Source organism: Dendrobium catenatum, unplaced genomic scaffold (genome assembly GCF_001605985.2).
Source record: "Dendrobium catenatum unplaced genomic scaffold, ASM160598v2 fragScaff_scaffold_1583, whole genome shotgun sequence".
NCBI lineage: Eukaryota > Viridiplantae > Streptophyta > Magnoliopsida > Asparagales > Orchidaceae > Dendrobium > Dendrobium catenatum.
In genome coordinates this window covers 1,286,601-1,296,190 of record NW_021320045.1, presented here as the reverse complement: position 1 = coordinate 1,296,190, position 9,590 = coordinate 1,286,601, and the positions used below count along the sequence as shown (strand labels likewise).

Here is a 9,590-nt window from a genome sequence, read left to right as displayed (position 1 = left end):
CGATCAAATAATCTGGTTAATATTCTTAATTCTATGAGGTTTGAATTTGACGTGCATCCAAGGACCATAGGATCTATCTTCAATAATTGAAATATCTTTGTGAACATCCTTTTCATTTAAATCCAGATTTTTAAAATCCTTTTGACATACCACATCTTTATGTCCAATTCTTCCACATTTGAAGATAAATTCTCATATTCAAATTTCTGATAAAATTTGCCATGAATTCCTTCAACCAAAATACCACTTGGGTGTTTCGAGTTCAAATTAACCCGAACACATGCTCTAGCGAATTCCCTCCTCCCCCATCTAAACATGTTGCCATCCAATAATAATGGAGTCCCTATACTCGAAACAATTCTCGTAATGTTGGTTTCGTCCCAACAGTGCAACGGCAAGTGAGGAAGACGAACCCAGATCAGAGAAGAAATTCCATCTAAGGAATGAGGAGAAAAATGGGGAGTCCATTTGTCTAGCCCAACGACAAAATCTCTCACGTACCAAGGGCCTCCATTGAGAACTTCCTCCATTGCCTCCTGAGAACCAATCTAATCCAAGTGACGTATTGTGAAATCCTCCAAATTTAACCCATTGCTTTCTTAATTCAAAAGCACAATTAGAGAAGGGTAATTTTTTGCAAAGGATTTTCACTACCAATGAATTTCTTAGAACATGGACATTGGATTTTTCATTTTCCAAGTCAAGTTTAACCACACCAGCCCCTATACTTCCTTCATGAATTTTATTTGAATTAATTTTAATGTGTGATTTTCTAATCCACACATTATTATTATTCAAATTGTGGTTAGTATCACTAGAAGTGGAAGCCTACAAATCATTAGCTCTAGGAATCAAAACCGACAAGGTTGAGCAAGACTTATTTTTCAAATCCACCAAAATTCCTTTTCCTTTATCGTTCTCCATCAAGGATGCTTTCTTAGAAGCACACCCTCCCTCTCTAATCACTAGAGGAGAGTTAAAAAAACTAGGGAAGCTGCGATTGAATGTAAAACTACCTTTTGTATCCAACAAAGTTGGACGCGCGGTAGATCTAAGAGTATTGGTGTTCCGGTCATCCAAGGATGACCGGCCACCGTCCTCCATTCACAAAGATAGCAGCCGAAAATCTCCTTCCAAATCCTTCCTCAATTTGTGGAGCTTCTCTCTTGAGTGGAACTTTGGAGTTCGGAGCAACTGTAAGCTGAAAGAAACTTTGGGCAAGCTTAATCTTAACACAAATGAAACAGTGAGCGGTTTTAATGGGTGAAATGAAGATAAGCGTAAAAAAATCATTTAATTGAGTATCCGCTTAAACTTATTTGATTAATTTATGAAAAATAAATTGTTAGGATATCATGATCAAGCTTTTAGTGGAGATGAATTTTAAAATATTTGAAAATAGCTTTTTAAGGTAAGTGCAATACAGATTATTTATTTATTCTATTTATCTTTTAAACCGATTATAATAGACTAAAAACTTTTAAAACCCATCCTAAAATTTTTTTAATAGGGATAATCTGATATAATTTTCTTAATCTATACTGATATCATTATTTGTAATTAGATATGAATTACGTTTAATAAATATTATTTAAATATTAGCTAATCAAAAATATTTTAATTTTTAATTATATTCGAATTACCTTAATTATTAAAACTATTATTAATTATGATTTATAGTTGCTGTTTTATTATTTTGATTGATTATGCGATTAATTAATTATTTCTAACTAGTTATTAAACTATAAAAATAATAAAATATTATTTATATTAATAAAATTTAATAATAAAATTTAATTAATCTTAAGAAATTAGTACATGTTAATTATGATTAATAATGTATTTATTTATTCTTTAAAATTTATCATAGTTGATGCATATAAAATATTATTAAAGCTAATTAAAATCTTGATTAATAGTTAATAAGTCAAAATGAGTTAATTAATTTTATCATTAAATTTTATATACAATTTAAGTATTTATTATATATTTTCTTTTTGTATTTATATATTAATAAATTTGTAACAATCTTTTTATAATTATTGAAGTTTATTTAATATTTAAAGTATCATAATTAATCCTTATAAATATTATCACCCTTAATTAAAATCTTGATTAATTCTTAATGATTTGTTAGTTTTTCGTTATAAAAATTTATGTATTAATTGATTATCATATGATTGATTTTTATGATTTAATATTTGTGGTTTTTAAATAATTTTTTATTTGGGTGATTTTTGAATAAACTAGATCCTTAAGCCAAGGATTATTTTGGCTTACTCTTACTTTTGTTCAAATAAGCTTAGAGGAAAACCTGGATTGAGCTGAATTCCAGAAAAAACAATTTTTTAAAATAACAAGTGATAAATAAGTAAATATCAAAATATGTATTATTTAAGATATAAATACATAAAAATTTTGTGGTGCGTTTATAAATTTGTCAAAGGGGGTGTTTGGAATCAAAAGGCTTATTTTTTGTTTTATGTTGTATTTGAAAAAAAAAAAAACATACAGGTAAGAATAAGGTGCAATTTTTTTGGTTTGGGCCTTGCCCTAGGGTGATCATCATGGATCCCGAGCTCGTAAAGGACATTCTTTATAGTAAATTTGGTCACTTTGAGAAGCTAAGATCAACGCCAATTGTAAGGCTACTAACTCTGGGGGTCGTAAATTATGAAGGTGAGAAATGGGCTAAGCATAGGGGAATCATTAACCCAGCCTTCCATGTTGAGAAGTTGAAGGTACTTTTTTTTTTTTGTGGTATGAATTTGGCATGGATCAAGAAATTGAAATTTAGGCCTTCTAGTTATATTATCATTGTTGTGTTCATACAGATGATGATGCCATTATTTTCTGCTTGTTGTGATGAGCTAATAAGTCGATGGGAGGAGTTGGCTGATAGTTCAGCTCAGGTGTGTTTGAAATAGATGTTTGGTGCGAATTCCAAAAATTTTCTGCAGATGCAATCTCCCGAACAGCATTTGGTATTAGCTATAAAGAGGGTCGACGAATTTTTGAACTACAGAAAGAGCAAGCTGAGCTTGTAATCCAGGCTGCTCGTAATTTGTATATTCCTGGTTTTAGGTACATTTCTTTTGCTATTTTTTTGAAAATAATTATCATATTGTTTAAGTTGTTTAATCTTATGCTACAAGATTCTTCGGGTCTAGAATTATTTATTTCATACCTACAATATAAAACGTAAAATCATGTAAACACTTAAGTCACATATCGCAAACTCTTGATTTTTAGCACTTGTCAATTATTTTTTAGCAAAAATAAAAAATATATATGAAGAAAATCAACTGTTTCTAATAGAAACTATGGTTAGAAATATGTAACAAAATCTTGTGCTTGTTAAAAGTTCGATTGTAAATGGTCAATTATAAAGCTCAAATAATATCAATTCAAGAGCACTGACCTCCCACACGAAGTTTTGATGGCTTATTTTGATGATAGAGCATAAAGTTGAAGAATTAAAGCTATCAAATCAAATATATTGCTTATATAAGGGAAGAAACTCTTCTAAAAACCTTCAAATCAAATATATTGCTTATATAAGGAAAATAAAGTGTTTCCTAGAATTAGAATTTTTTAATGTAAATCTATATTGAGATGCACTGTCTTGCAAATGCACAAAATTCATACATTACAACATCTTAATTTTAATTATCATTTATTATTTTTAATAAAAATGAAGAAAAATTATGAGAATCCATCCAGATGACTAAATGAAAATTAATGCTCTATTTTCTTCTTCTAATGTATCCATATATAATCCTTAGTGAAAGTTTACGTTGAATATTGGTGAATCATTTTTCTTCGCAATGAAGCAACAATTTGCTTCTCTTAAGAAAGATTCTTAACATTGAACACATCTATGTCTCTTTTGATTGAACACTTGGCTGTCTTCATTTCCTTATTTGTCGATTAGTTTAGAGTAATTAATTGATTCAACTGAACTTATTAGAAGGAATAGTTATATAGAGTTAAATTTAATTTATTCTGGTGAAATTTTGTTATTTTTAGTTTCAGTTGATCTTGACATCTAGTTGGATAAATATAACCAGTATTTTTGAGTTGTAGATTTATACCCACCAAAAAGAACAGGCGAAGAAATGAAATCTACAGGGAGGTTGTTGCAAGACTGAAAAGTATGATTGAACAGAGAGAGCATGCAATAAAAAACGGTGAACCTAAGACTGATGACTTGTTGGGCTTGTTGATGGAATCAAACAGAAGACATGCTCAAGAACGAGATCACCTGCAAGATGCTAGTTTGACTACAGAAGATGTAATTGAGGAGTGCAAGCTATTTTACTTTGCTGGGCAGGAGACGACATCCGTTCTTCTTACATGGACCATGATCGTGCTCAGCATGCATCCAAACTGGCAGGATCAAGCAAGAAATGAGGTTTTGCAGGTGTTTGGGCAAAGCAAACCGACCTTTGAGGGCTTAAGCCGGCTGAAGATTGTAAGCACCTATGTACCTTTTGCTTTTCTACACGAATCTTTTTATTTAATTAATTATTTGAAGTAAAAAAAAAATCCTTTACTTTTGTGGGTGTAGTAGGAAAAAGTAGCCCTTGATTCATTAACTATTTTTTCAGAGTTGGCTCTTATTTCTATGGAGCACATGATTGTCGGAAAAAATTGAATGAAGATATATTGATGCACAATTGTGTTAGGATATAGAGACATTTGTTCATAATAAGAAGATATTTAGTATAACTATAGAATAATTAGATTGAAATGAAAGAACATATATGGGATTTCCTTCAAGCACATACATGGGATTATCGTGATTTCTTTTCTGATTGTGATACATATTTATAATTTTTTTTAATAATAAATTTCCTTCAAGCACATATAAACCTCTTAACTTTCAATGCTACACTCCATATTATTAGATTTGATATTCTTCACGTAGGTGACTATGATTTTTTATGAGGTTCTAAGATTATATCCACCAGTAGTTATACTCCTTCGACAAACTTACAAAGAAATAAAACTGGGAGAGTTTACTTTCCCACGTGGGGTTCAACTTCTGTTGCCTATCATCCTTCTCCATCATAGTCGGGAGTTTTGGGGTGAAGATGCTTAAGAATTCAACCCTGAGAGATTTTCTGAAGGAGTATCAAAGGCAACAAAGAACCAACTCATCTTCTTCCCATTTGGTTGGGGTCCTCGAATCTGCATCGGCCAGAGCTTTGCACTAATGGAAGCTAAAATGGCCTTGGCAAGAATTCTGCAGCTCTTTTCAGTTGAGTTGTCCCCATCCTATGCCCATGCTCCCTATACCATTTTAACCCTTCAGCCTCAATATGGTGCTCAAGTCATTTTACACAAACTTCATCCACTGTAATTAGCATGGTGCTCAAGGCCTTCCAAAAACTCTCGGTACTTATAATAAAATTTGATGTCATTATCAAATTACGACTGTTTATGTACTTTTCTTTTCATGCTGCTTCTTCAGTATATCTTATCATCTTCTGCATTCCCTTATAAAATAATAGGAAAATGTATCTACAATTCTCATGTCCTTATCTGGATTCAATATACTTATAATGCAAAATTAAAACCACGTAAGTAAAAATAAAAGAATTGGAACTAAGTCAAATTTAAGGCATTGGTTCCAAACCTTCTTCATGTTAAGTAATTGTTTTATATTCTACCATATATACTAAAGTTTACTAGGGAGAGCTTCAATGTAGTCTATAGCTCTCCCTACTCTGTACTAATATAAAGATTAGTTATATTGCAAGTATGTTGTAATTTTTATAATTAACTAAGCCCTTCAAACTATTAAATGGGAGAAAATTCATTAAAGGGCTGTGTAGTTTGAAGTAAAATAGGAGTAAAATTTCAAATACAAAATTTTTGAGAATACTTGTGTTTGATTTGAAGTAAAATAATTGCAGTATAAAATTTTGATGCATTTAAAATTTAGCCATCTAATTCAATTTTGATGTGATGTGGTGCATGATAAGTATAATACACTTTAGGATTAGTTATCTATTTTATATCCTTTTTTAAAATATTCTTAAACTTTCTTCTGCATTTATATAGAAACTGTCAGAAAAAGATATGAGATAATAATATATTTTTGGAATCCTAACAATTTTTACTATTTTGTTCTCTTAGATCTATCTTACATGATGGTTAATGTTCAAACACAAGGTGGATCAAGTATTTTCCTATTTCAGTTGGATTACATCAAGGATCAGCTTTAAGCCCATATCTTTTTCGTTTAGTTATGAATCTACTTACTAGATTTTTATAGGAGGATGTACCATGGTGTATGCTTTTTGTTAATGATATTATTCTGGTTGATAAGACTAGAGAAGGAGTTGAAGGTAAACTTGAGTTATCGAGGTCAACCTTAGAGTTTAAAGGTTTCGTTTGAGTGGATCTAAAATCAAATACATGGAGTGTAATTTTAGTAGTAATAGATCTAATGGTGGATTGTGACTTTGGGCAGCGACCAATTTATGTGATCCCAGGTATCTAATTTTTGTGATTCAAAATTTATCTATGGTACATCTCTTTGTTATTAGCTGGTTTAGCTTTATAAAATCTTGGGAGGTGTAGTAGGAACTAACTATAGCTCCAAGCTGATATATCTTGTAGAATTATCTGTAGGTGTTATATGGCAAATATGGAATGTAGAACTCTGCAATAGTTAGTTGGGGCTCTTTAACTGTTCAATTATTGTCACTTGCACAAAATTTTATATGCAAAATGTTTTAAACATTCGTCAGTTCTCACCACTTTTTATTGCATTCAAAATTTACTATGATGAATTAATGTTACACATCTTTTCTGGCGGTTTACCTAATTCTATGAAAACATTACAGGTTTCTCTCTCTTGTGGCTGATTTGTTGTGACCATAGGTTACGATCTTTTTGAGTTCAAAACAATTACACAAGCTAGTCAATGTTTCATTAGTCATTTTATCATTATCTTTTTTGAATATATATATAGTTGATTTATTTTAACATCCTAAAACCAGAAAGATAAAAAGAAACCCATGAAAATTCATTGATTTCTAATAGAGTCATCATTTTCAGGCCATGTTTAGCTAACTAACATCGAAAAAGATTTTATCTTACTAGCTTCATACTTGAACCCAAACATACATTATATAGATTTTGTAGTATGATAATTGTTTTAATGTAGTTGATAAGATGATTAAACTCAATTATATAAGAACATTTCATGATTGGTGTGGTAAGAATTATTTCTCAGCTATTGGAATAATTTATCTTTAATGTACATGGAATTTGTGCAACTAATACCATTACAAAGCTAACTATCTCATCATGTCAAAATCACCATGTGAAATAATATGAATAAACAAAAACATTCAACAATATATTATTAATAATTAAGGCAAATCACACATAGCATATAGAGATGATACTCAATTAAATTTAATATTGTATGTAGAGATGATATGCTTAAACTATACATTTCACATATTCATTAATGCCTGTTAAATATCCCAAAAACTTTTTTTTGTACAGAAACAAAACCATTCATTATCTCTCTGAATTTTTAAGTTCCTTTTGTCAAGATGTAGATCTGGAGATGATTATATATATACTATTGAATGTTGGATTAGAGAATTTTTTTGAAAGTTAATTAACTAGGAATTTGATGGGATTTGTGGTATATTTTAATTGGGTAGATTTTTTACTAAAAGTAAAATTTTGGCTACGTACCTTGCTACTGATACTTAAGTCTCTGTTAGAAATCTTACAAGTAATAATGATGATTGATGAGGGGTGGTTGATTGTTGAAGTCATTACTCTTTCTAACAATGACAAGGAGGTCATTAACTCCTATAGTGAGGTTATGAGATGCCCACATAATAATAAACTTGAAGGGGAATCAAGGATGATAATCTTTGAGAGAAAATTTTAGGAGTTCAAATAGTTTTTTTTTTTTTTTTGAATTTATAATGTTAAGTTCATATATTACTTTTTCACTTCATTTATTACGTATAGTAGATCAACCCTCGTGTATGTTAAGTTAAAATAATTGATTAGAAAAGAAAGCAAGGACTTGAAGTTATCTGTACTATGCACTTGGTTTTGGAATAAATCCACACTTTAAGTTGATTTCGATCTTCTTCATGAAGTCTACCATGTTGAGAAAGTATCATGCTCGAAGATTTACATCATCATAGGCCTTGTGAATATAAGGAGAATTTAAAAAATTCTAATTATATCATAGAAATATTTTCGTGGGTAGTGTTTTATTTGGAATTTAAATATTATTTTATGTCGACTTTGGATTTCTAATCCTCTATTTATAATAAATAAGAGGTAATATTGATGCTATAAAATGAATTATATGATAAAATTATAAGAGAAATAAATAAATAAATTCAATATAATCAGCCCTATAGTTAGGAACTTTAACCAAGTTTGGAGCTTATGGTGATGTGGGCTATGAAAATTTGTGCCCCGGGGTATCCGCGACTCCTTTCATTTTTTTTTGTTGGCAAGGAGAGTTTTAATGAGTTTATGTTCTGGGGTAAATTTTTAAAAGACGGATTAAGTTTTTAGATAATACATTACCTAGAGATTTCAACCTCATTTTATGAGGACGTTATTATCTGAGTTTAGGTTTCCTATAGGCGAAAGCCCCTATAGTTAATTATCCCTCCAAATAATAAGAGAAAACTTTCGATTAAAGCTAGTCGTTGAACATATACGTAGTATCCAACATATAGTAGCAACAAAATTTGATATTGAATATTAAATTGTTACTACTGTGTACTTAAAGCATATGGTGCGGGGAAAGAAGAAAAACCTGTCAATGATCCCTTGTTTCTATCCTAAGTCATCATGGTCCCTATTATGCTTAGTCAAAGGATGTAGTCAACCTAACGAAATTGAAGGATCCTTGTCAGTAGATAACAAGCATGGGTTGCGTCATCATATAGTACATTGTAGACTTATGGTGAATGTCTACCTAAGGGGATATATTTGAGTTCACCTAACCTGACAAAGGGTTTTTTACCCTATAAATTATATTCTATTGATTCATTACTTAATATTTTAGAGTGATTGGGGAATATAAGGGTTTTTATAGTAATCATAATTTAGTGGTACCATGTGATAGTAAAATCACTTTATCAGAGGGTCTTGGTCTTAATCGTTTATCTGTTGTGCCATTTGGTGGTAAAATACTCTCGTGTTAAGAAAATGGCACACAAGGCTTACTCGACTCGTAGCAAGCACTACATCGAGTTTCCTCTCACCGTGCTAAGAAAAGCATGTATAGAAGATCTCTCTGTTGTGCCTCAAGCATCAAAAATGGGATTTGAAGTTTTGAGTTTAGTGAGCATTATATCTTGACGAGTGAGGCGATGATGATCCTGTCGAGGGATCAAGTCATAATATTTCTCTTCCTCTCTTTCTCTCTTTTGTTTGAATCTCTCTTTGAGTTGAATTTGTGAGTTGAAAAGCTGGTTTGATTGAAAAATAATTATCTTTATAGTTTTGAAAACGTATTAATTTTCTTTGGAAAGATTAATTTTTTAATTTTAGTTTTGAAATTGAACACAACATTAGGAACG

General features: G+C 30.5%; 1 pseudogene; it reads left to right on the top strand.

Moving 5' to 3' along the window:
* Positions 1–2,132: 2,132 nt before the first annotated feature.
* LOC110106930 lies at positions 2,133–5,497 on the top strand (annotated as a pseudogene).
* Positions 5,498–9,590: the final 4,093 nt, after the last annotated feature.